The following is a 27,334-nucleotide window of genomic DNA, read 5'->3' as shown; positions in this document are numbered from 1 at the left end:
CCTCCCTCTTTTGGTAGAGAATATTTTTTTGCAATCATATATGTGTAGACTCATAAAATCTGGGGTAGGGCTTGGGGTTTGCCGGGAGCCTGGAAGGATGGAAAGCCACAGCAGCTGAAAATCAGACAGTGTTTGTCCCGGTAGGAAGAGCTGGGTTTGTGGGTTCATCTGAAGGGTGGGCATTTCTGGAGTGATTCTGTGTCTGCTGACGCCACTTAGGCAAATGCTGTGAGGGATAATTAGCATCCTAAGATGTTCATGGACCCACTAGGGAGTAGCAACCAGCTCTGAATTGGGCTCCTGTTACACGCACACTGTCAAGACTGAAGGTGTCTTCAGTAAAGCGTTCAGACTTTGGGAAAGAGTAGCAGGGTTGCAGCAAGGGTTATGAGCATGGATCATAACCATGATCCATGAGCTCCCTGAAGCTCCCTGAGCATCCAGGTCTCTCTCTTGGGGCTTCTGAGAGGATGTCAAGAGACTATGGCTCTGGGAATCTAACTCTGGGTGCCTGCCACCTGGTGTGTGCCGTGTAGACTTTGTCTACAGGTACCGAGCCCAGCAAGTTTCCGGAGAAGCGATTGTTATAAACATGTGTGTACTTCACACTTTTGCACTTCACAACAAGCATCAGCAGATCTTTTTGTTGGTCACTCCCAGGTCCCTTCATGGGGAAGCCTGAGTAGGGCTGTGACCCTTCCCACCGAGGACGCCAGGCCCACTGGTTGTCACTTGCGACATCCCAATGGCCCACTCGCTCTTGTGTTTTTGAATGATCTTGCAGGATGTGTGCTTTGGTTTCATTTCTTTCCCCCCCTTTTTTTTTAAAACTAATGGTCTTTGCAGTCCTGGCCATAAAATGCTTGGTTTAGGGACGGGCATGGAGTGGCCGGAGACTGGAAATTCTTGTGTGGCGGCCCCTGCTCTGCGAATTGCCCCCAAATGCTTTTTAAAGGTGGACGTTGTCAGAGAAAAAACAAAGTCTGCCCACGTTCCCCCAGTCATCTGACTTTTCCCTCTCCTTGGATTTCATGGGACAGATTGCCCTGTTCTTCTTTGCTCCAGGGTTCGTACTTGCTTGGACAGTTTTCATTTTCAAAGCTAAACATTCTCCCACATGTATTTCATTAAGAGAGTCCTTGCTAGATTTGAATTCTAGAAGTTACTGGTTTAGTCAAGAGGTTATAGTACAATTCACATTGAAAAGAGGAGTAACTGGGATAGAAAGATGCACAGAGGCTCTGGAATCCAATTGATGTGGCCTTCGGGGCAGGGAGAGAGGGCAGCCTGGTGCCAGCCCTGGCTCCCCCAAATGCCCACCTTGGCCCTCTGGCTGGCTAGAGCATCTTGCCTGAGCCAACAGCCATCTAAGGGCCCATGGTATCCAGTACTCCATGCTTCGATGCCCCAGGCTACACCCCACAGGGCAATGTCTTCGAAGACTTTAAAGATGGATCTCAGATGCCCAGTATGGATCACAGAAAACAGTAGTATGGGATGCTGTGTGATAACATGGGGCCTTCAACAGGTCTACAACTGAGGCTTGGACAATCGGACCAGCTATTTCCCCTCTGTATTTCCTCATCTATAAAATGGGCATAATAGTACCCATTTTATTGAGTTGATGAACAAATCAAATGTATAGAGAGCATTTAGCTTGGTGCCTGGCATGTATTAAGGTCTCAGTGAGAGATGGCTATGAGTACTATTTCTACTTTTGTCCCAAAGCCCCCATGGTTACTGGACCCAGCTTCTCTAGCACTCAGAAATGGTAACTCGGGGGGGAAAATAAAGTGTTTGAGTCTACTCTTACCAGGGGACATAGCAGGGACAGTGGCCTTTAATGAAGCTGGTATGCAGGATAACCAGTAAGCCAGGGGGCTGCCTTCCCACCCAGCCCCCCAGGAAAGGTACCCAGGTGCTTCACCCTCAGCCGTAGGTTAGAGATGCTGAAGAGAGGCCTCCCATCCAGACACACCTGGTGGAAAGTGGCCACCCACCCTCTCCGGTCCTTGGATTGAGGAAGAGCATGTGAGAGAAAGGCAAAGGGAAAAAGAAATGAAAGGTACTTACCGGGAGGCCGGGTCTTCCAGCAGGACCCTGAAATTAAAGAGGAAGAGTGAAGTTTAGGAAGGTCAGGGTATTGCAATATCTAGCTGTGTGCCCTTGGAGTCCCTTGTGCTCTACGAGCCTCTGTTATTTTATAAACAAAATGAAGACAGGGCCTTAATCACTAAGCTTCCTTTCAGTTGTAGCATGCATTCAGTCACTCATTCATTCGTTCAGGAAAGCCGCTGGCAGAGGCCTTCTCTGTGCCAGGCCCAGAGCCTGTGCAGGGGACAGAAGACAAGAATGCCGCTTCCTAACTATCCCTCAAGGGCCATCAGAGCTCTGGGCCTCACAGCACGCCCCCTCTCTCTGAGCCTCTGTGCCTCAGGGTTCCCACGCATGTGCTCTGGCCCTGGCCTGGGAAAGGGCCTGAGGGCCTGGGGCTTGGCCCTCCCTGTCCTGCCACACAGGAGAAGCCAGACACTACCTCTGATGGAGCTAGTCTGCCTGGGACACTTCTGGAGGACCTGCCCCATCTGTGCCAATGGACCATGACCAGGGAGCAGAAGGTGGGAGCCTCCCCAGGGGGACCTCTTCCCCTCCACCGGATGGTGAGGGGAGCAGTGGGACTTCCTTCCTTTGATGCCTCTAACTGGCTTCAGGCCACTCTCTCTACAGTGAGTTGGTGCTGAGGGTGAGCAGGTGGGACCCCACCCCATGTGGCTCTGGGAACCTGTCTGCACTGACCACAGCCATATCTGTCTCAAACCCTTTATGTGAATGACTCTAGGACTCTTGCCTAGCACAATTCTGGGTGTAGACTAAAGATACCCTATGATGGATCTAAATTCCCATTGAAGAGAGGAAAACATTCAACAAAGCATTGATCATAATAGTTATTCTCAGAGTAATATGCACAGGAGGGGGCGCAGGAACAAAGGAGCTTCTGAGAAACTCATATGTTTTTCCTTCTGGCCTCCAACTTCCAGGTAGATCTGATACAAGAGGGTGGTGGGGTGCCGTGCAGAGGGTGGGGAGGATCACCTGGAGAGAGCTTCTGGAGCCAAGCCCCCACCCTGGCATGGCTGAGGCCGGGGGTCAGGAGAGATGGGGTCGTGGTAAGGGAGAAGCAAGCTTCAGTTAAGAGCAGGGCTCTGGTGTCGGCCGGCCTGACTGTCACTTACTAGTCAGTGACTTCAGGCAAGCCGCTTGGCCTGCCTGCACCTCAGTTTCCTCATCCTGTAAATGGGAGAACAATCTCTACCTCTTGGGATCGAATGAGCTGATGTATGCAGAGCAAGTGGCACAGGGCTGGCAGGGAGCCAGCGCTAAGGACCGCAGTCATCAGAAGAGAAGAGGACTGGCTGGGAGGTATGTGCAGCTAGGCCCGCGCTCTCCTTTCAGAGGCACAGCCATCAGGCATGTTTCTCTCCTTCCAGACATCCCACTCTTCCCAGAAACCCACGGCAACACCAGGAGGCGGTCTCAGGGTGCCCATCTGGAGACAAGTCCCTCTGCCCCAGGGCTGCTGAGCAAATGCAGGCAGTAGCAGGGATAAGGCCCCCTTCCTGGGGCCTTGTTTCTAAGGATGTCCGGGAGGCGGGGTGGGGAGCAGTGACGCCCCAACAGAGAACCAAGCTCAGGGGATGCTGGTTAGTGGCTCCGTAGGTAGAGGGTCAGTGTCCACTCCTTGCTCTCTGCTGAGTTTTACCCCTGGGGCACCAAAAGGTAAGCTCCCAGGGCAGGCAGGGCACTTTCTCCTTTGCTCGTGGCCTTAAGGAGTGCTGAGCTTTTAGCAGGTCTTTAATTCATGCTTGTGAACAAATGAACCTAGGAACGCAGCCGCCTTTCTTCCCAGCCCCACAAAGACAGCCTGGGGCCCCCCTGGTGTCCTCCTTGATCCAGAGCTGTAGTGCTGAGCCAGTCCCTCTTCCCGCTGCTTCTAAATGCCATCAGGGAGTGTGCCCACAAGGGGCAGCCACCTCCCTCAGTCCCAAGAGGCAGGCGCATCTGCGGAGGGTTCCCAACCCAGTGCTCCCGTGACCCTCCGTGCTCCCTGCCTCTTGCAGCAGCTCTGCTCTCCTGATCGCTCTGTCCACCAGGAAGCTCAAGGCTGAACCTGTGGCTGCACAGGATGCTGTGGGGTCATCAGCTTGGATGCCCCTTGCTTTCTTACCTCTGCTCTCCACACACCTACCCACTGTTTCCGTATTTAGTTTATGAATCCCTCCCAAATGTTTCTTGGAATAACGTGGGATGGAAATAAAACAAAGTAGTAAATTAATGAATAAAAATGCAAAGAATAATAATTTCCTCCTAAAAATCTTTGGGGATCATCTAGGGAAGCCTTCTGTTTCTAGAGTTTAAATGAGTTAATATATTTTACATGGAAAGACATATACATAATTATACACACATATAGGTATGTATAATATGTATACATATACACACATAACCATACATAAAAGAAAGAAAGATGGCACTAAGTCGTGTCCGACTCTTGTGACCCTACGGATTGTAGCCCGCCAGGCTCCTCTGTCCATGTGATTCTCCAGGCAAGAATATTGGAGTGGGTTGCCATTTCCTTCTCCAGGCCATACATATAATTATGTATATCTTCCTTACATCTGGATGAGGCAGGTACTATTACTATTCTCATCCTATAGATGAGGAAACTGAGGCACAGAGAGGTAAAGTAATTTGCCTGAGGTCACACAGCTAGAAGTGGCAGAAGCAGGATTCAGACCCAGGCGGCTTGGCTCCAGAGTCCATGCCTGTAATCACTTTATTACACTGCTTCCATAAAAACACAACAGTGTCTAACACATAGTAAGTGTTAGCTAGTATTCCAGCAAGCATCACTTTCAACCAAGGCTAGCAGCTGAACATCCTGTGTTTCCTCAAGTAAGAGATACATATACTTCCCTTGGTCATCTGTTTCAGTCTCACAGTTGGCATCATTAAGACACTCTCTCTTAAATCTAGAACCGGAATGGCCAACAACTGTCAGCTAGTGTGGACTCCAGTAGATCGGCAGTGACTGAGGAAGTTCAGTTCAGTTCAGTTGCTCAGTCGTGTCCAACTCTTCGTGACCCCATGAATCGCAGCACGCCAGGCCTCCCTGTCCATCACCACCTCCCGGAGTTCACTCAGACTCACGTCCATCGAGTCTGTGATGCCATCCAGCCATCTCATCCTCTGTCGTCCCCTTCTCCTCCTGCCCCCAATCCCTCCCAGCATCAGAGTCTTTTCCAACGAGTAAACTCTTTGCATGAGGTGGCCAAAATACTGGGGTTTCAGCTTTAGCATCATTCCTTCCAAAGAACACCCAGGGCTGATCTCCTTCAGAATGGACTGGCTGGATCTCCTTGCAGTCCAAGGGACTCTCAAGAGTCTTCTCCAACACCACAGTTCAAAAGCAGCAATTCTTCGGTGCTCAGCTTTCTTCACAGTCCAACTCTCACATCCATACATGACCACAGGAAAAACCATAGCCTTGACTAGATGGACCTTAGTCGGCAAAGTAATGTCTCTGCTTTTAAATATGCTATCTAGGTTGGTCATAACTTTTCTTCCAAGGAGTAAGTGTCTTTTATTTATTTATTTATTTATTTATTTTAGTTTTTTATTTTTTAAAATTTTAAAATCTTTAATTCTTACATGCATTCCCAAACATGAACCCCCCTCCCACCTCCCTCCCCATAACATCTTTCTGGGTCATCCCCATGCACCAGCCCCAAGCATGCTGCATCCTGCGTCAGACCTAGACTGGCGATTCAATTCACATGATAGTATACATGTTAGAATGTCATTCTCCCAAATCATCCCACCCTCTCCCTCTCCCTCTGAGTCCAAAAGTCCGTTATACACATCTGTGTCTCTTTCCCTGTCTTGCATACAGGGTCGTCATTGTCTTTTAATTTCATGGCTGCAGTCACCATCTGCTGTGATTTTGGAGCCCCCCAAAATAAAGTCTGACACTGGTTCCACTGTTTCCCATCTATTTCCCATGAAGTGATGGGACCGGATGCCATGATCTTAGTTTTCTGAATGTTGAGCTTTAAGCCAACTTTTTCACTCTCCACTTTCACTTTCATCAAGAGGCTTTTGAGTTCCTCTTCATTTTCCGCCATAAGGGTGGTGTCATCTGCGTATCTGAGGTTATTGATATTTCTCCTGGCAATCTTGATTCCAGCTTGTGTTTCTTCCAGTCCAGCGTTTCTCATGATGTACTCTGCATATAAGTTAAATAAGCAGGGTGACAATATACAGCCTTGACGTACTCTTTTTCCCATTTGAAACCAGTCTGTTGTTCCATGTCCGGTTCTAACTGTTGCTTCCTGACCTGCATACAGATTTCTCAAGAGGCAGGTCAGGTGGTCTGGTATTCCCATCTCTCTCAGAATTTTCCACAGTTTATTGTGATCCACACAGTCAAAGGCTTTGGCATAGTCAATAAAGCAGAAATAGATGTTTTTCTGGAACTCTCTTGCTTTTTCCATGATCCAGTGGATGTTAGCAATTTGATCTCTGGTTCCGCTACCTTTTCTAAAACCAGCTTGAACATCAGGAAGTTCACGGTTCACGTATTGCTAAAGCCTGACTTGGAGATTTTTGAGCATTACTTTACTAGCATGTGAGATGAGTGCAACTGTGTGGTAGTTTGAGCATTCTTTGGCATTGCCTTTCTTTGAGATTGGAATGAAAACTGACCTTTTCCAGTCCTGTGGCCACTGCTGAGTTTTCCAAATTTGCTGGCATATTGAGTGCAGCACTTTCACAGCATCATCTTTCAGGATTTGAAATAGCTCCACTGGAATTCCATCACCTCCACTAGCTTTGTTCGTAGTGATGCTTCCTAAGGCCCACTTGACTTCACACTCCAGGATGTCTGGCTCTAGATGAGTGATCACACTATCGTGATTATCCGGGTTGTGAAGATCTTTTTTGTACAGTTCTTCTGTGTATTCTTGCCACCTCTTCTTAATATCTTCTGCTTCTGTTAGGTCCATACCATTTCTGTCCTTTATCGAGCCCATCTTTGCATGAAATGTTCCCTTGGTCTCTCTAATTTTCTTGAAGAGATCTCTAGTCTTTCCCATTCTGTTCTTTTCCTCTATTTCTTTGCATTGATTGCTGAAGAAGGCTTTCTTATCTCTTCTTGCTATTTTTTGGAACTCTGCATTCAGATGCTTATATCTTTCCTTTTCTCCTTTGCTTTTCACTTCTCTTCTTTTCACAGCTATTTGTAAGGCCTCCCCAGACAGCCATTTTGCTTTTTTGCATTTCTGGGGGCTGGGTGGGCAGGCATTGGGAGGAGAGGATCATATCTACCCATGCATGCATATGAGCTAAATCGCTTCAGTTGTGTCCGCTCTGCAATCCCATGGACTGTAGCCCACTAGGTTCTGTGCATGGAATTCTCCAGGCAAGAATACTGGAGTGGGTTGCCATGCCCTCCTCTAGGGGATCTTCCTGACCCAGGGATCGAACCCATGTTTCTATGTCTCTTGTGCTGGCAGACGGGTTCTTTACCACTAGTGCCACCTGGGAAGCCCACCCAACCACCTCCCAATTTGCTCCCACCCTGCAGAGCTCCCAGCAGTGACAGCACCTCCCTGGCTGGGGACTATTGTGGGCTAAGGCCTGCAGAAGAGCTCAGGAGACTACATTCCTGGGTACCACAGCCCCCAAGTCAGGCAGGGACCCAGCACTGACTAGGGTTAGCTGGGAAGTCTGGCTCTGGGGACCAGGTATATGGGGGAGGTCCCTGGAGTGGGGGAGGTGAGGACTCTTTCTGGCTTTGTCAGAAAAGAAAGGGAAAAGCAGCCCATTTCCAGCAGGTGGTCTGTCGAAGTTTCCTACGCAGAGTTTATTTTGGAAGATTGATGACAGGAATTGAGGTCTGACATTGAGAACATGCATGATAAATCAGCCCTCCTCCTCTCAGGGAATGACAAGATTTTCCTCTCTCTCTAAGTGAGCAACGAGCAAGCTGGGCGGTATCGTCAGCCTGGGTTCAATGTGCCTTTCAGAACACGGATGGAACGGAACATCATGGTCTCATTACAAACAGTGTGGCTGCTCTCCACGGTTCAGATCAAGACAACAGCTATGGAAATGACTTCTCCAAGGAAGGGCTGGTGATAGGCTTTCAGGATCCTTGAGAAAGATCTGATGTGGAGGGCTTGGCCCTTTCAACTCCAATCCCCAGCTCCCCGGGGCGTGACCTCTGGGCCTTTTGTTGGGATATCAAATGCTGTCCTCAGAAGACACGCTCCTGTTCCCTGGATCCATTACTTCGGGGAGACAGTCTCCTTGGGCTCTTCTCAGGTTCTCTGGAAATGGCTCGGCTCCCCCTCTCTGCCCTGGACTCTAGGCCAATGCCAGGGGAAGGAGACCGACCGTCTGCCTCAACATTGTGTTGTTTCCCAGTCTAACCCGCTGACATCACTCTCTTACATAAAAACACCACCACCAACAGCCACCACCTGCCTGAAGTGACTTGGCCAGATGGAGCTGCCCACACAGTGGGGCGAAGACCATGTCCTAGGAGCGGTCCACACTTAGGGCCACTCACCGACCTGTTTACTGAAAGGGCAGGAGATCTTTCAAGGACCCAGACCTGAGTAGAACTGACCTCTTTCTTCTCATACCTGGTGCTCCTTTGACTCTACTTGCCTCTTTGTAGGACAAAGGAGCAGGCTAACAATGGGGCAAGCCAGGCTTTCAGATTATATTCAGGGATAGGCTCCCCCGGGCACGACCTCTGTTTGGCCCTGGGGGGTGCAGAGGCGGATGGGAAGCAAAGTGATGCCCATGTAAACCCTCTGGGGGGGACCCTGCAGACATCAGTGCAGAGTATAAGGGGCTCAGACCCCCCACCCCGGGCCCGGTTACCAGCAGAGAGCAAGGCCTTTTGGACATTGGAGACCAGACTTCACAGGAGTACTTACAGGAGGCCCTGAAAGAGAGAGAGAAAACGCCAGCGTCAGTGTCACCACCGCAAGGGCTGCCTTAGAGGGAGCATCCAAGAATTCTTCAGCTGTGGGGTTTCCAGCTGGTCTCCGAAGTTTGCATTTTCCTGGCCCACTTTCACCCATCTAATCTCTTCCCCCTTTATTTCACCTCTGTATTTTTATCACTGGATGAGAAATCCAGAGGTCTGGGCCCCAGGTGCAGCTGGGCTGTGGCCCTAACTTCCAGTCCATACCTCAGCTGCCCACCCAAGAAACAGGCTCTGAGGGATCCACTCCAGTTTGGGCTCTTGGTGGCATTGCTAAATGTGGGGTGCTGGGCACCAAGGCACTTCGACAAGGGTCAGAGTGTTACAGAACCTGGAGATTGCACTCATTGGCACACCTGCTGTCTCTCCATACTCCCACAAAACACAACGGAAAACAGGCAGGAGCAACAGGAGCAGAAGGAGGTTTTCCCCTGAGTTCCCCCATGATGGCTATCAAGCCTGTCCTGGTTTCTGGGAAGCTCTGAGTCAGGCTTTCTGCCCTCCCGGGTCCACTGCCCACTCCCTCTTTCTCACTGTGCAACTCTGTGCCCCTGCCCCACCCTCCCTTCAGCCTCCCTCCTTACTTTCCTCCTCCTTGTGGCCACCTCCCCCCTCCTCCCTCCCACAGGCCTCAGCAAGAGCCCTATCTCATTACCAAGAGCTGAGAATTACAAATTCAAATGTTCCACAAAAGGGGCAGGAGGATGGATAGGGAGGTAAGGGAGAGAAAAAAGCAGCAGCTGAGAGATAGCAAACTGAAAGGCATCTCTGCAAACATGATTCACCAAAGCCCAGGGCCCGTGGGATTCCTGGCTGGGCCCGGTGCCTCTGCCCAGCCCCTGGTGACCTGGCCACGTTAACACAGCTGCGACTCCTGTCGCTTCTTTTATGCTTGGCCAATAAAGACTCCTTATATTTCCCCGGGCTCCTCGTGTTCCCAAAGCCCGCTTCCTTCTCTCCGCCTTCATCTGCCTGCTTCTCCATCCTCAGAGGAAACAGCCTCTTTCATGCTGGCCTCTGTCAAGCCATCACATTAAGGGGAACAGAGAGAGGTAGTTCCCGGGTGAGGAGGCCCCAGGCAGGCCGGCAGCGAGGCTTTAGAACAGCAAGAAGGAGGGAGGCCGAGGGAGGAGGGGACATCTGGGACCTATTAGATGGAGGGGCAGGGGAACGTCACCCAGAATCTGAAAATATCCCGAGTGCACTAGCAAGAGGGGCCCAGCCCAGCTGGGAAGCCCGTGCCTCCTGGCCCGGCTAAGTGTCCTCGTGAGAAACAGACTGGTGACAAAGTTCAGCCCACGGCAATGTGGATGGTTTTAGCCACATGGAGAGCAGATGCCCTGCACCCGCCGGGCTCCCAGTGCACAGGCTTTGGGGGCGGCATCTGTGGTGACGCAGCAGAGCCCCAGCGATGGCCCTGTCTGCTGCTAACGGCCTTAGCCAGGCAACTGTCACCAGACGCAGCCATTAAGCCAACCTGAGACTTGGCACTTAGGTCCCACCCAGAGGAGAGGTTTGCTGGGTCCTCCCAAGGAATATAAATTCTACTGCTGATATCAAGGATTTTTATATCACCACCACCACCGCCGCATCTACTGCTATGGTCCTTACGACATGCTGGTGCAAGTGTTTTCCACTACAGATAGATTCTGTTATACCTACCTTGTAGATAAGAAAACTGAGGCACAGCACAAACCCCTCAAGGTCAAGCTGCTAGTTACTGGTGGAGCTCCTGTCTCCTTGTCCACGCCTCTAACTCAAAAAGCAACCCATATATACCTATGGCCCATTCGTGTTGATGTATGGCGAAAACAACACAGTATTGTAAAGCAATTATCCTTCAATTAAAAATAAAGTCAAAAGGAAAAACAATCCACTTCATCCCCAAATCGCCCACAGACCTCTTCAGTCCTCTCCCACGCATGCCCACTGTGTTCAGCTTTTGACTCCTCTCTCTGGACCCTACCCTCTCATCTCTCTTTTATAGGTTGCTTTTCTGATGCAAGGGAATGTGGTTCTGTCAAACTCTACCAGGCTGGCGTTCCCCCACTTGCCACTCACACAGACTTCAGGATGGAAAAAGCCTGTGTTTTTCAGTTGATTCTGTGCCTTATGAAGGGGAAGAGGGATAGAGGACTTACCAAAAAAGACCCTATCATTAACAGTTTTTCCCTTGTTAAGGATAATCCTCGAGGGTCCCCTTGGAAAATCTGTAGGCCCCTTGGGAAAATCTAACTGCAGTCCTACCCCTGCTAGTTTCCATCAGAGCTCTGGATTTCAGACAGCACGCTTCAACTAGCACCATGCTCAATGCCCGGCAGCTCCCAGCTCCGGGCAGCAGCTTGGGAGCTGATGGCTTTGTGCAATCAGCCGTGCCTTGATGCCACTGGTCGCTCTCCTGTGTTGGTCACTTGGCCATGCTCAATCATATGGCCATCAGTTGATGGGTCACCCTGGCCAAGCACCATAAGAGTCACCCCAAGGCATGGCCAAGTCCCCATTGTACAAATGAAGAAGCAGAACCTAGGGAGGGGAGAGGCCATGCAGGGTCACCACGTAGGTGGGTGTCAGGGATGGGTCCAGAACCCAGGTCTCCTGACTTCCCACCCGGGAGTCTTCCTAACAGGCCACACTGCCTCTCATGGCCTGTGTAGTCGATTTTCTCACCCACCACCTCAGTGAGGCCACACTTGCCCTTCCTAGGGATTGGCTGATCTCCTCCAACCAAGACAGTCATGTTCCTTCTGAAAGGACACGTAGGGATGGACTCCAGTAAAGAATCCTGGGTCGTGTTCTATGTCACACCTTTATTTCACCCATTTTTAGCATGCTCATTTATTCATTCAGCAAACATTTAAGAAAGGCCGGTAGTGTATCCTGAGCTGTGCTTGGCTGTGGCTCTATAAGGATGAGTAAGGCACAGTCCTTGCCTGTGAGGAAGGAAAACTTCATTTTTTAATTACCTAATATCTACCAGGCCTGGTGTGCTAGTGATACAGAGATGAATAACTCATTTCCTCCTGTTGAGAAATCAAGAGTTTCCTATGTCAGAGAGCTGGAGAGATTCCAGAGAAGAGAACCAAAATGAACAGAAGGATTTAAGGGAGATAGGCGGTAGGAGGAGTCACCATCCACTCAGTCGGCGTTTACTGGGTTGACGTGGCAGACATATTGCTAAACAGAGCCCTTATAACAGCATGTTCAGTCCTTACAACAACCACATGAGGTTGGTATCATCCTCATTTCACAGATGAAGAACCTGAGGCTTCAAGGTTAAGCAACCTGCCTAAGGTGGTCTCCCTGTCTTGAATGGCAGCATCTGTTATTTTTTAGGCTTAATTTCCATGTAGCAGAGCCTGGATTTGAACCTGGTCTCTCTTTCCTGGAAGCCTGTGCTTTCCAGACTGGAGGTCATGAAGGTCATCAGGGCTGGAAGGGGCAGCCTTCTAATTTGGGCAGTAAGGCCCCTCCCCCTCCCTTCCTCACTAGCTCTCCCCTCTTACTAACCCTCCTCCCCAACACCCACCCCAGCCCCGACCCCCAAAACATAGAGGGCTCTGCCCATCCAGACCTTGGATCCAATCCTGATCCTGAATAGACAAGCAAAGGGCCACAGAGTGTGCCCGAGTTCAACGTCATGAGCTGTGATCTGACCCTGTTTGACTGCTGGGCTCCTAGCACCTGGGGTCCTAGCCCCAACCCATGCCATCTGGTGCTTGCTGCCAGGCTGCCTGCAGCTGACCACCTGCCACTTGTCTCCACCACGTGCTGACCCACCCATCCTGCCAGGACAGGCTCTGCACCCCAGGCTCTCCTAGGACCTGGGTGACTAACTACAGTGCCTGCCTTGCTCTGTCTGCCAAAACAGGGATTCTTAATCGGGGTGGATCTTGTCCCTTAGGGAACAGATGGCAATATCTGAAGACATTTTTGACTGTTACTACTGGTAGTCTGCTTCTGGTTTCTAGTGGATAGAGGCCGGGGTACCATTAAACACCCTACAATGTACGGGGAAGTTTCCTATAATAAACCATTATCTGACTCCGAATCTCAAGTGCCAAGAGTGAGGAATCCAGCATGGTCTAACAGAAGTCCTGTCTCTAGGTTTCCCACATGCCTGTAGTCCTGCCTGTGCTCCTAGGCTGAGGCCCTGGTCCTCACTCTACCTATGGTTTACCAACTTTGGGGATCTTCTATATGTTAGCCCATTCTCCCTCCACTCAAGACTTTGCTAGGACAAAGGACAATTCATTTATTGAGCAATTATTCTGTGCCTGATACTATGCAAACAATTTTACATACCTCCCAGTGAATGAGCAGAGTAGCTACTATTATTATTATTCCCATTCCACAGAGAGAAAAGCGGAGGCCCTGAGGGTATGTATTTACGGTCACAGAGTCATGCATTCCTGAGCTGGTCCTCAACATGCAGGCCTGCAGAACACTGCTGTGGCATGAACACAGCCTGGCACAGCCTCTTAGGACCATGAGGCTCCCAAGCTTGAAGAAGACACACACGTGGAGTGGAAATGACGGAGCAACCTCAGCATGAAGGAGCGCTGAAAGACAGAAACACGAGTAGCTCAAAACTACCGAGAGGACTTGGTCAGTGACAGGTGTGATGGCCTATGAAGGGAAACTGAAATGAGCAGCCTCCGCCCTTGGAGGCTGACATCAGAGAAAACAGGAAGCCCTTCTCCTGTGCGACCCCACAGTGGGGATACTGGCTTTACAGGGCTGGTCACTGCAAATCTGTGAGCAAAGCATCTGGATTTGGTGCCCTGGAAGCATGTCTGATGAATCATGCTTAGTGAACTGATGCTAAGAACCCTGTATCTTAGCTCACTGAGCTTCACCACAACCCAGCTCTCATTTTACAGATCTGGAAACTGAGGCTTAGAGAGGACGTGAGTTACCTATGGTTCACGGCTGGTAAGGGATCCTGAGTTCCAGTCTAGTGCCCCTCCTGGAGCAGCCCACCACTGGCAGAGCTTTGAGAGGTGGCAGGCTTTACAGTTTTCAGAAAAAATATATAAGTGCTCAGACGGTGTCTTGTGAGGGCCGGTCATGCTCATCTCTTCCCAATTCTGCATTCAGTGACTTCACATTGGCAGCTAGAAATCAACCACAGTAGGAGTATTCACACCACAGAAATTGGCAAAAGCTACAAAGCAGCCTCACCCTGACCCAAGAGCCAACTGTTAACCATATTCCAGCACACTGTGGCTCTGATCTGTCCCATGATGATGTCAGCCACAAGGCATCTCCAGACCTTTCCAGCTCAGGCTAATGATGAGCAACAGGTCCTGAGAGGAGTGAGCTAAAATCACACATACCACACTCTGTATTCCTGCACTCGTGGCAGACATTGCTAATCAATCACAGCTAGTCTTCCCCCAGCGAGCCTTGACAAGGCTTCATAATTTTTTCCAGCATGGCTACTATCAATCAGCAGAAGCTGGCACGTGAGATGAAATCCATTAGTCATCTTGGAACTAGAACCATCTGGCGGGTGAGACACAGGAAATCAAGTAGGGAAACAGGGGGATTATTTTCTGACTAATCAGGGAGGGCTGGGCTAGCCTTGAGGGGCAGCGGAGTAGAGAGGCTGGGTACCCTGGACTCCCCAGCCATACCTCATGCCAGGGGTAGGAACTAACATCAACTGCAGCCCTTTCTCCATCCAATTATCAAGACTGGCAGAGGGACTGGGAGATGTGAGCAGAAAAGGGATAGGAGCCAGTAAGATCCCCTCCAGTCTGGCTCACGTCCTGGTCCCAGGAGGTCCCCAGACGACCTACTGTTGCTACATCTGGAGCCACCGGAGGGCAGCTTGGGTGGCCATCTTCCTGCAGACACCGTGACGGGGCCTGGGGCCAGCTCTGATGGCTCCTGGACCCCTCTGCCCTTGGCAACAGCCTCCTTCACCATGGAGGTTGTCCCCCTTCCTTGACCTCGCTCCCTATCTTCTTTGGGAAGGGCCTGGGGACAGGCGGAGGTGGCGGGATGGGGGAGGCTCAGGTGCCCTGCCCTGTACTTCTGGAAGTGTGCGGGAGGGGTAGCAGAGTCTCTCCTTGTCTCTGTAGCATTCATTCTCCCTTCCTCCTTCCTACAGAACCCTGATTTTTTCTCGTCTCCACCCATTCTTCACACAGCCCCGTGTCTCCAGGGAAGCCAGTCCCTGGACTGGCTGGGAACGGGTGAGGGTAAGTGTCTGGGGTCAAGAACCTTCCAGAAGATGGCTCTGGTTGCCGGGTTGGTCAGTCTGTACAGTCAAAGAGGAAGCCCACAGCCAAGGATGCTGAGGGGCGGGACCTCTTCTTCCATTACTGCAGCTCCCATCACCCAGACCCGCAGATGCCCAGTGATGGGGAAGCAGCCCTGGGGCTCCAGGAAGTGGTCCCAAGGGCTGTGGGCTGGCAGGAGGCCACAGACAAGGAGGAGGAGGCTGGGTGTGGGGACCTGGCTTCAGGGGCTCTACCCAGGGGACACAGGGCAGCACCAGCCCCTGCAGAATGGACAATGGCTCCGACCAAAGATGTCCACAGGCCACATCTGCGTCCCCTCCCCAGCACCATGACAGCTGTAACCCTGGGAGGATGAGAGAGCAAGGGCTGGTGTCCTGAACTGACCAAGCGATGAGCCTAACGGGCTAAGCATTAAGCAGGACGTGGCTGAGTTTCTCTGGGTCATTTCTCTCACCCTCAGCAGAGGAAGGGGCTTGAGAGCACACCTGAGAGCAGTATGAGGAGGAGGAGACACCTGCATCTTTGTGTGCATGAGGGGTGTCCCCTGCATGCTCACAGGATGAGCGTTTATCATTGTAAATACCTGCTCAGCACCGGCCGCCTGCGGGCTGCTGTGCTGGACGCCATGAAAGTCAGACGCTGTCCCTGTTCCTGGGAGCTCCTCTAGCTCAGGAGGCACCTCCCCACCCTAAGTGACACCTGGACATTCTGTCTCTCCGCTTGAGCATCTGACAGCTTCTTCCTGCAGACAGAAACCAGGGGCCCCCCAGTCAGACTGCAGCTCTCCCCCTGATTTCAGGTGCTGGACCCTGACTTTCATCCAGATTGGAACCAGATTTGTTTCGGGTCTTGGAGGGATGCTGTCCTCTCTCCCTTGAGGCCCCCACCTACCTGGGTCCCTACTCCCCAGGGAGCTCCTGCCTGGGGTGCCATGTGCCTGGACTTGGCTGTCCATGGACACATAGCCCTCTGCCCTCTCAAGGCTCCTGTTTTGCCTTTCCTGATTTGACCCACGAAACAGCCCCGAAAGGTTGCAGCAGGCATCAGCGGCCGCATTTTATGGGCGGGGGTCTGGGGTTCAGGCAGGAGAAGTGTTGCCCGGGGAACTCGGGTCTCCCCCTCTGGCTCCAGCCCCTGGGCAGCCCGCTCATGTGCAGACTTGAGCCAATGACCAGTGACGGTCTGGGGAGGGGCAGTGGTCTTAACAAGACCCTTGACTGCCTCTCTCCTCCTATCCCCCTGCACTTGAGCCCTGAACTGGGGCTTTCTTTGTCCCTTTGCTTGCCATGTTGGTCCTGCAGGAGGACAAGCCTCCGATGTATCGCCCCTCTGACCCCAGACCTTCTTCCTGTCACAGGATCTGGCCACAATATCTGATGTTCCTGTGACAGGCCCTGGTCTGGGCCATTCAAACATCACAGCTCTGCTGGCTGGGCCCCACCAGGCAACTGCTGGAGGAGGGGAGGGTTGGGTCGGTGGGGGTTCAAGACCCTGGTCAGACCCACAATGGGACATTACCCACTCCCCTCCCTGGAGGCCCAGGAGAGGCCATAGGTTTCTTAGGTTTTGTCTTTACAACAAGGCCTATAGCTTCCAAGGATGAACTTTTTTATATTAAAGTCACAGTTATTGACAACCCTTTATGGGGCTGGTATCCTGAGTTTTGTCTCACCATGGTTATAAATACTAATATTTTAGTAAGGACTCAGCAACCTCCATCAAGAGCCAAGTATGTTTTACATCATCTCATCTACTCTTCACGACAGCCCTGCAAAGTGACACTACTATTATCCACACCCATCAAAGGAGGAAACTGAGGCAGAGAGGTCACATCAGTGGCTTATGGTCATAGAGCCGGAGCCAGGGCAGCTCTGCCATGGCCTTAGTGGCAGAGCTGTGCATTACATCACTGATTAGCCTCTACAACCCTGACAAGCAGGTTCAGCTCTCATTGCTCCATTTTACAGATGGGTCTCTTGAGGCACAGAGAAGTTAAGTAATTTATCTCAGGTCACACAGCTATTAAGAGGCTGGCATTTGGAATCGGTTATACCCTAAAGCTCTCCTTTTCAACCCCTATATTTATTGCTTCAGTGAAAGCAAATAAAAGTCGGTAAGACTTTGGTGGTGGAGCGAGAAAGCTAGACTGCTGAGAATGCAAATCTGCGATAAGTCCTGTCTAGTCCCTTTGATGGAGAAGGAAATGGCGACCCACTCCAGTATTCTTGGCTGGGAAATCCCATGGACAGAGAAATCCGGCGGGCTACAGTGTCTGGGGGTCTCAAAAGAGCTGGACATGACTGAGAGACTAAACGACAGTCCCTCTGAGGATTGCATGGTGATTCAGACCACTCCCCTCTCTCTTAAAGCTGGGTCCTCAAGCACCCCGACTCAAGGCTGATTGTTAACCTCACCGAGACACTGCCTGTCTGAGCAGGAACTACAGGCAGCCACACACACACTCAGTCTCATAACTTCCTTGTCCCTTTATTTAGAAGCAGAGGGACAGAAACTTGACAACTTGCGCTTTCCACTTATCTAACTGGACTCCTGCCCAGAATCATGGGTAAGAGCATGGGCTTTGGAGCCAAACGGTCACAGGTTCAAATCCCAACTTTGCTACTTGCTAGCTGTGTGACCTTCAGCAAGTTGCTTAACCTCTCTGAGTCCCAGTGTCTTTTCCTATAAAATGGGGGTAATGATAGTATCTGTGTGCCTAGCTGCTCAGCTGTGTCTGAGTCTTTGCGACGCCATGGACTATAGTTTGCCAGGCCCCTCTGTCCACAGCATTCTCCATGCAAGAGTATTGGACTGGGTAGCCATTCCATTCTCCAGGGGATCTTCCTGCCTCAGAGATCAAACACAGGTCTCCTGCACTGGCAGGTGGATTCTTTATCATCTGAGCCACCAGGGAAGCCCAATCATATTATCTACATTGTTGGATTTCAAGGAGTAAATGAAAGAATACAGATAAAAAGTTTAACACGATTCCTGGCTTACAGTAAGCATATATAGTAAATGATAGCTATGATAATTACTATGGTTATGAACTTAGAACAAATGACCTTCTATCCCAGAAGGCTACGATGCTTTCCTCCATTCCGACCACAAGTATGGCTAACACAGAGAACTCTTCCCATGTTCCAGGCACTATTCTTAGTGTTTTATGGATATGACTGCACTCAGCTCTTAAAGGCATTATAAGATGGATACCTTGAGCCTCATTTTACAGATGAGAAAACTGAGGCATAGACAGATAGTATCTCCTGTGTGAGGTCACGGCTGGTGACCCAGGACCCAGGCTGTTAGTTTCCATGCTGCCCTAACCCTGCCTCCCAGATAAGCCCCTGAAACCCTGGAAACCACACAGAACAAATAGGCAGGGGTCAGGGTAAGCTGAGATAAGCAGAGCAGGATGGATGGGGCTGGGCCACCATGTGAATGAAATAGTATGAAGTCACCAGGACGAATTACGCATTTTCTTGCTTCCTTGGACACTTCCAGGTTGGGGTCAGAAGAAGAAGTCCTGAGTGAGGAAATCTCGGTATAGGTCTTGCTGATGGAGATTGCAGGCCCAATTCTGCAGACTGAGGCCAAGGGCAGGCATTGTTCTCTGGCCGCCAGTTTCCTGAGTGGCCTCCGGCACAGGGCAGAGGGGCTGGGCTGCTGGAGCACAGATGGGGCAGTGAGGCCAGGGAATGGGGAGAGGTTTTCTGTCAAGACATTCCCTGGGTGTCAGGGTGGCAATCAGTCAGGGCTGGGGTGTCCATCAGATTCTGCTGGCTCTGACCTGTATTTTGATAAGGATCGAGAGTCCCACTTGAACTTATCACCCTTGTTTGACTCTGGCAAGAAGCCATGAGATCCTCCCACAAGCTCTGGACAGCTCTCCCGAGGAGAGTTACTTCCTGCCTCGCCCCCATCCCTCAGCTTGGGTCTTTCCCAAGAAGTCAGCAGTTGTGCAAGCAATGCTCCTTTGTCACATCCAGAAGGCACACAGAGTTCTCCAGCAGAGGTCACAGCATGTACACCGTAGCTCCACAGCACCTCCTCCAGGCAGTCGGCTTTGATTTACTACAACCCCGGAGTCCTACACACAATTCTCTCAAAGTTCTTAAAATATGTAGTTAGCTATTGTTCTCATTTCTATGTGAGGATGCCAATTCCATGTTTTTCCTTTTTGTCTTTTCTGTGAGACTCTAAGATTTCTGATGGGTGCAACCTTCAATCATTAGTCACTATTCTAAGAGAAGTTGAGGAAGATTAGATGCTGCCAACTCCAGAGCCTCTGGGAAACCAGACAGGTAATGAATGAATGAAGCCAGGTGTAGCCCAACAGGGAGTGGTAGAGACTGTGGCAAAGTGCCAGAGGCGTGCCTGTGTGCCTAAGATAGAGTCACTGCCTATCAGTTCCAACCAAGTACTGCCAGGAAGGGATGCAGACACACTATTGTCAGATCTTGCAAATAAGCAAGAAAAGCTCCAATTGGATATTTCATGTAAAATCTTCTGATTTCTAAATGCTGATATTAATTTAAAAAAATTTTTTTTAAGCTACTACTCTGCAAGCTAAACAAAGCTGCATTTGGTCTTCAAGCTGCTAATTCACAATTCATAACCTCTGGAAACCTTCCAGACCTGATGTGTTCCAACTCCACAGCCCAGAATATGTGCTCATATTGCTGAGGACATGAATGGGTGGATGGGTGAGTCGATTGGCTGTCACTGAGCTGGGAGTCTCTGAAGAAACAGTGTCCTAATAGTATTTGCAAACCGAGCTTCTGTGTGAGAGTTAGTTTTAATCAAGTGTGGAATTATTTAGCTATGCCAACTTCAAGCATGCTTACACTCACTCAGCTTTGCCTCCCTTCTCTTGCTGGGTGTGGAAGCCCTGAACTGAAGACTGGCACTGAACAAGCCCTAAGCCTCAGGGTGGCCCGTGAGTTAGAAAGCTGAGCTTTACTCAGGTTTGTAGGTAAAGCAGGGTTGTGTTGAACAGTGATTGAGATTAATTAACAATTAGTGAGATGCGTCATTGCCCTGGGTATCTACTTTTCTTAAATCTTACTTTAAATTGAACACAATTAAAAATATACACTGTGATGAATAATTAATAAATGTTACTGTTTGGTCAAAATTCAGAGTGTTTAACTTATAAAAATAGCATAACCAAGTGAAAAATCTGCTTGTCTCTACTCAATTAACCATTAATCAAGCACCTGTGCTATCTGCCTACGAGGTCATGGTTAAGGTAAGCATACTTAATTGTGGGTCATTTGTTGTTGTTAGTTGGTAAGCATGTCCAACTCTTTGCGACCCATAGACTGTAGCTCACTAGGCTCCTCTCTTCATGAGATTTTCCAGGAAAGAACACTCGAGTGGGTTGTCAGTTCCTCCTCCAGGGGATCTCCCTGACCCAGGGATCAAACCCTTGTCTCTTAAATCTCCTGCACTGGCAGGCAGATTCTTTACCACTGAACCACCAGGGAAGTCCCTGTGGGCCATTTAGCCATAACAAAATATATAGTCTCAGGGGCAGCAGACTGGCATTCTGGCACGGGCCTTCTTCCATGCCACCTGCCTGGACGGTACCACCAAATCCTCCGAACATATGCCAGGTAGTAGACTGGGCACTTCCTACTCACTATCTCTAATCCCCATAACAAGAGTCTATCTGCACACACTCTAATTTACCAGATGAAAATCCCAGGGCTCAGTAAGGTTAAATAGATTTTCCAAGGTCAAATAGCTAATAAATGATGGAGGTAGGATTCTCTCCTGGGCCCATCAGACTGCAGAGTCCATTCTCTTCCCATACCAGCACACTCCCTAAGGAACTGGGCACACCCACTCTTCCTTATATGGAACAAAGTTGTTTAGTACCCAAGATTCTACAGGGATGCACTGGCAGGGTTGATGTAAAACTCCTATTTGTAGTACCAGACTACTCTGGGATAGAAAATACCTGGGATACAGACCACTACTCATCTATCCAGGGCCCAGGGCAGACATAACTAATCCATCTCTATGTTGCTTCTCATACTTTTGGCAGCCACAACCAGTCAATCACAGCTGGCTCCCATGAACAAACATATTTGCCATCTGAGGCCGGGAAAGAACTCTCATAAATGGAGGATGTAGAAGCTCTAACCAGAGTCTGGTGGTAAGCAGAGATAGATGGAAACCACTATCTTTGGAACTGAAAGAGCCTAAACATGTGATAGAAGAGGCAGAAGGAAGGAGAAAGGATGAAGTTGGGCTCTGTCTGTGGTCTTATATCCCAACCCAGACAGGCTGGGGGGCCAGCCTGGTCTGCACAGTGAGCTGGGTGACCTCACGGGTCTGTGTTGGGGCCGCGGGATGGCTGTGGTGAAGAGGGGCCGAGGAACTGGATACATCTGAGCTGAGAAGAGTGAAAACACTTTGGATCTCGCATTTGGCTTTGCTTTCTAAAAAGAGTTTGGTTTGTTTTTCTGGCACTTATTTATTGTTAAAACAGCTCTTCAGGAACATTAAAGGACATTTTGTGAAAGAAAAGCATCACCCCCCGATCCCCCCTGCTCGCACACAACTGTTTCCATTTTCCCTTCTTCCCTCTGATCCTCCTTCAAATGCATACCTAGGCAGGGCTGAAACCAGCCAGCACGCAATAGGGAATGCCTGCTTCTTTCACTCAACACGACAAGGTAATCAATTCCCACATTCGTGCCGCCTTCCAAATGACATCTTCTAAATGACTACACAATATACTGTGATTGGCCTAGAGTTGCTGGCTACTAGATCTGAAAGTCTCTGTTTTTTATATTTTATGTTACAATGAATATCTTTGTGCATTTAGCATTTTTGATAACTTTTCTTAGGCTAAGGAAGCAAGACTATTGGGTTGATATGAAACCTTGTGTGAATACCACTCTGACTTTCCGCCCTTGCTTTTGACCTCAAATGTGTATAAACTCTTGAGAGTTTTCAAAGTGCTATCCCTCAGCTGGGAGGTGGGGACGCCTACTCCAGGCCCCCCAGTGGAAAAGAGGCCTCGATGGAGTTCCTGCATGTCCATAAGCCCTGCCTGCAGGGGAGGGGGTTGCACGTGGGGAGGGGGTGGGATGCGGAGCCCACAGGAAATGGGGACATAGCATCAAGGGGAGGGTGAAGCCTCTCTGGTGGCCACCAGTGTCTCCTCCTGATGGAATGTTGCTTCCCGACAGGAGGCCCTGCCTGACTTTTTAATTAAGAGAAGATGCTGTTCAGAAGGGGTGGCAGCGGGGGTTGGGGGGGCCTGGGAGCCTAGGCCATCTTATCAGGTGCTGATTCCCAGGAAAACACAGCTACCCACCATACACAGCCCCTCCATCCCGCCCCTGCAGCTGGGCAGCCTGAGGCCAGGGTTTCCATGGGGTGGGAGGGGGGGGGCAGGCGGGCGTGAGAGCTTTCTTGGAAGGAAAGGCTGGGTGGTCTCCAAAGCTCTGTTCCCCTTCTGCCTGAGGCATCATGAAAGCACAATAAACACAGGCTAAGCAGCTTCAGCCCCAGCTCAGCCCCAGCTCAGCCCCATTCCCTGGCCCAGCCCCAGCCTGGCCCCAGCCCGGCCCTGTCCAGCTTCGGTTGCTGAGTCCACATTGGCTGAGAGCATCACTTCGTTGCCTGGGAGAAGTTTTCCAGTTTCACCCATCTAGTCCCCACTCCTCTCCCATTCAGCCCACTGGGGGCTCCAGGATTGGGTGGGTATGACTGTAGGCTACACCCATGACCTCACCTCCAGCCCACTGTTTCGGCCTGTGGTTCCACAGAGCTGCAGGGCTGCTGCCCCACACCCAGGGCTGGAGACCACCCTGGGCTCACACCAGCCCAGGAGAGTCCTAGCTAGCCCATAGTCAATGGTTACTTATGGAGCCCTCGCTTTCTGTGTCAGGCACTGTCCTGAGCTGATGCTGGGGCTACGGAGGTGAACAAGAGAGAGTCCTGGCGTGAGACCTTGGTCAAGTCAACATCTGACTTCAGTGTCCTCATGGATACATGGGGCACTGTGAGAATTAAGTGAGATCGTATATGTGATGTGCCTAAACCAGTACCCAATATACAGCAACTGGTATGTAAATGTTAGATTTTTACATTATTATTATTCTTTCTAGTTGCAAGTGATAAGCAAACAAAAATCAGAAATAAATGAGAAAAATCCAGGCATTGGTAACTGCTGTTGAAGAGGTTAAAATATGATAATGTAATGAAGAGAGGATGGAATTTGAGAAAATGTGAAAATGCTTTAGCTTAGGTGGTAGAGGAAGGCCTTTCTGAGGAGATGAAACTGAAGTTGGAACTTCAAAAACGAGAAGGAGCCAGTGTGAGAAGGTCCAAATGATGATTATTCTATATAAGCCACGTAGCAAGTGCAAAGGCCCTGAGGTAGGAAAAAACTTGGGTGTCTGGGAAGAAAAAAAGGCCTTTGTAGCTAGGGCTGCCATGTCTAATTTGGTAGCCTTTAGTCACCTCTGGCCATTAAAATTAAATAAAGAATTCAGTTCTCAGTCTCACTAACCACATTTCAAGTATTCTATAGCCATGTGTAGCTAATGGCTACAGTATTGGATGGCACAGGTGTAAAATATTTTCATCTTTGTAGAAAATTCTATTAAGCATCTCTGCCCTAGAGCTTTGGGAGGGAAAGAAAAAGAGATGTTGACATGAGATGAGGCAGGAAAGGCAAGCAGGGGCCAGACCCCAAAGGACCTTGGAGGTCAAAGCAAGGTGCTTGGTGTTTGTCTTAAGTGCACTGGGAAATCCTTAAGGTGTCCAGATTTCGGATTAGGGGTAGGGAGGCGCATCTGCTGATTCTCCCACTTCTGTGAACCTGAGGAATCCTCCAAGTCAGAGCTGAAGGGGAACAGACATGCTTGCTGAAGCTGCCCAGCCTCCAAGTTCTACACAGGAACAGTGCAGAAACTCCCTGTGGACTGGCCTTCCTCCGGGGGATGCGTGGCTCCCTCAGTGAAGGCAGAGGGGCTGCCAGCATACAGCCCTCACCGTCAGTGCTTTGCATGAACTGCCGAACAGAATCCCTTTGTCCAAGGCCCCTCATGGTGGGCCTGCTCCTGAGCCCACTGAAGGGCCATCCCAGCGCCAAAGCTCCCTGGGGTGGGCTGGGCCTTCCTTGAGACTGCACTGCAGCTCAGCTTCTCCCTTTGCCCACTCCTGCTTCCTCCCTTTCTCTTCCCCTGTTTCAAAGTCAGCTTCCAGGGCACCCCATTGGCCTCAGCCCCTCAGCATCACAGCACAGCTGGTCCTTTCGCCCATTGGTGGGAGACAGTGGAGGAGTCCGTGCACAGTCGCTATGACGACAGCACTAAGCCAAGCACAGCCGTGATCAGAAGGCAGCCACCCCCGAGTGAGGGTGGCCACCAGAGGGCCCCCAAAGGGTCCCCAGATGGGACATGTCCCGATGGGGGCGGGGTCACACTCACTGAGTGCCCTTCTGTTCCACGCAGTCTACACATGTGGCCCTGGGCCCCTCCCCAGGCCTCTAAGAGCAGCACCATAGCTCTCATCCTTCTGGGAGTAAAGCTCGGCCTTTGTGACACTCCACAGTGAGCCGGGTTTCCCACGGCTTCCAGATGCCAGGACTGGGATGTGAACCCCGATCTTACTGATTCTGGAATCTACTCTTTTTGCTGTACTGCGCCGGGCAATGCAAACTTGGAAAGTCTTGAACTCAAGGATGTCATGAGTCAAAGTACACATTCATGTTAGGCAATGCGGACACTTGGGGCTCATCTCGCCTTTGCTGTAATCAAGAACAAAAGGGATCCTCTTCGCTCTACCTCCACGTCACCCAGAGAGACTTTACGGTATAGCTGCAGCTACCATCTAATGTCTGCCTTTGTCACTACTTTCCCAGGCTCTACAAATACTCCTTTGATGTGCTAACAGCCCCTAATGGAGACAGTGGTTAATAAATTATTCAGTGGAGGCCAGGATGGTCAATCCAGCTACTCTCCTGACCTCTGAGCTCCCTTGGGAGCTGGCTGGGGGATGAAGGCCTATCCCAGGCACTGGGGCAGAACAATCTGGGGAAGCTGAAATCCCCTGAAGGCAGTGCACAGTGGGCAAGGCCTGGAAAGAGTCCAGGAACATTGTGACTTAAGCAGATGGAAAAAAAACCAACCACCTATAAAACAGTCACTTGGGGATGAGAGTGGTGACTGACCCTGGGGACAGGTTGAGGCAGCCTGGGAAGATGTCAGAAGAAACCATCCTTATCACCAGACCCTGGACCCGACACCAGACTTCACAGCTGGCTTCAGAAGAAACAGGCCCTCCCATGCTACTGTGGTCGGAAAGTCTGCAGGACTGGGGCCAGGGTTGGTGGGAGGGGGCTAGGGCTAAGCCAGGATCAAAAAGAGATGCAGAAAAAAGAGAAACAATATCCTCTCCTCTTATTCGAAAAAAAAATTAGAATAGAACCTGCCACCGTGAGGCAATGATCCCACAACCCTTCCCAAAGATGGGGCAGAAGGGCTGCCTAGCTCAGTCCCCACCCGTGGTCTCCATGGGGGGATGGAGGGAACTGGTGAGTCAGCATTGTGACCCCAGTCCTCTTGAGCACCTGGTCAGGTGACCAGGGCATCTCTGCCAGCCTCCAGCTGCCCTCCTGGAGAAAGCAGGAAAGAGATTCAAGGGGAGGAAACGCCCTTCTTCTCTCTGGTGGGACCAGGAACAGTGCTAAAGCCTGCATATGACATTCTGCAGGCTTAGGGTCAGGAAACTTTCTTGCAGGCACTGCGATTTAAGAACCTTTTCAAATCTGAAACTCCAATACTTTGGCCACCTCATGGGAAGAGTTGACTCGTTGGAAAAGACCCTGATGCTGGGAGGGATTGAGGGCAGGAGGAGAAGGGGACAACAGAGGATGAGATGGCTGGATGGTATCACCGACTTGATGAACATGAGTTTGAGTGAACTCCTGGAGTTGGTGATGGACAGGGAGGCCTGGCGTGCTGCGATTCATGGGGTTGCAAAGAGTCGGATACGACTGAGCGACTGAACTGAACTGAACATTCTAAGACATTTTAAAATTGGTGTGGGGACTTCCCTGATGGTCCAATAGTTAAGAATCTGAGCTCCCAATGCAGAGGGCATGGGTTCAATCCCTGGTTGGGGAACTAAGATCCTATATGCCGCATGGCACAACTGAAAGAAAAAATAATAATTGGTTTTAACATTTCTCTTTTGGCTTTTTTTTGGGGGGTGGGGGGACAGAAACCTTAGTTCCCCAACCTGAGATTGAACCTAGGCTGTTGACAGTGAAACACAGAATCCTAACCACTAGACTTCCAGCCAGGAAACTTCTCTTTGTTTTTGGTAAAGTTGTTGAGGCAGTTTGAGTCCATCTGAGCTGGAGGAGAATAAGGAGACGATCTGTCGGCATGGTTCAGGCAGAGGAGGGTAAAGGGACCTTGGGCGGCTGGGGACAAAGGCAATACAGGGTATCCCTTGGGGACAGTGTTCCATGAGCAAATGCCATCTGGATGTGGTAGCCCTTGACTGGACAAGCTTCAGCACTGCCCATGACATGTAGGGACAAGGTTCGCTGTAGAGGAGGATACTGGAGGTGATAGAGGAGCCTTTCTTGCTGTAAGCTCCTCCCTGGTGCAGGTTGTTTCTTCTGAGGGAGATGCTTCATTCGGTTTTTATAAGAAGAGGAGGATTCCCTTCTGCTCCAATGAAACACCCTTGTCCATCTGCCTCCAGAAAGATACAACGGGAGTTTGGGGCAGGGAAGACAGGTGAGTCAGATGCCAGCCAAGTGAAACAGAAAATCAGCTCACAGCTGGCGGGCTTCTCCCTCTTTCACTGAGGGGTTTTGCTTGCACTCCCAGCATTGTTTTTTTTTTTTTTTGGCTGCGCTGCATTCTTGTTGCTGCGCAAAGGCTTTCCCTAGTTGCGGAGCATGGGCTCTAGAGCACACAGGCTCAGGGGCTGCAGGGCATGGGCCTCCCTAGTTGTGACTGGCATGCGGGATCTTAGTCCCCTGACTAGG

General features: G+C 50.4%; 1 protein-coding gene across 1 annotated transcript in view; it reads right to left on the bottom strand.

Annotated features, from left to right (window-relative positions):
• Positions 1-9,010, bottom strand: part of COL13A1 (collagen type XIII alpha 1 chain) — an 89,878-nt gene extending 80,868 nt beyond the window's left edge. The window contains exons 1-2 of the mRNA XM_060406855.1: positions 9,006-9,010; positions 2,074-2,100 (exon numbers count right to left, since the gene is read on the bottom strand). The gene's annotated coding sequence lies outside the window, so the exon portion shown is untranslated. The remainder of the gene's footprint in view (positions 1-2,073; positions 2,101-9,005) is intronic.
• Between the last annotated feature and the right edge of the window lie 18,324 nt (positions 9,011-27,334).

Source organism: Ovis aries, chromosome 25, assembly GCF_016772045.2.
Source record: "Ovis aries strain OAR_USU_Benz2616 breed Rambouillet chromosome 25, ARS-UI_Ramb_v3.0, whole genome shotgun sequence".
Lineage (NCBI taxonomy): Eukaryota > Metazoa > Chordata > Mammalia > Artiodactyla > Bovidae > Ovis > Ovis aries.
Note: the sequence above shows the minus strand (reverse complement) of the source record. Positions and strands in the feature narration are given on the sequence as shown.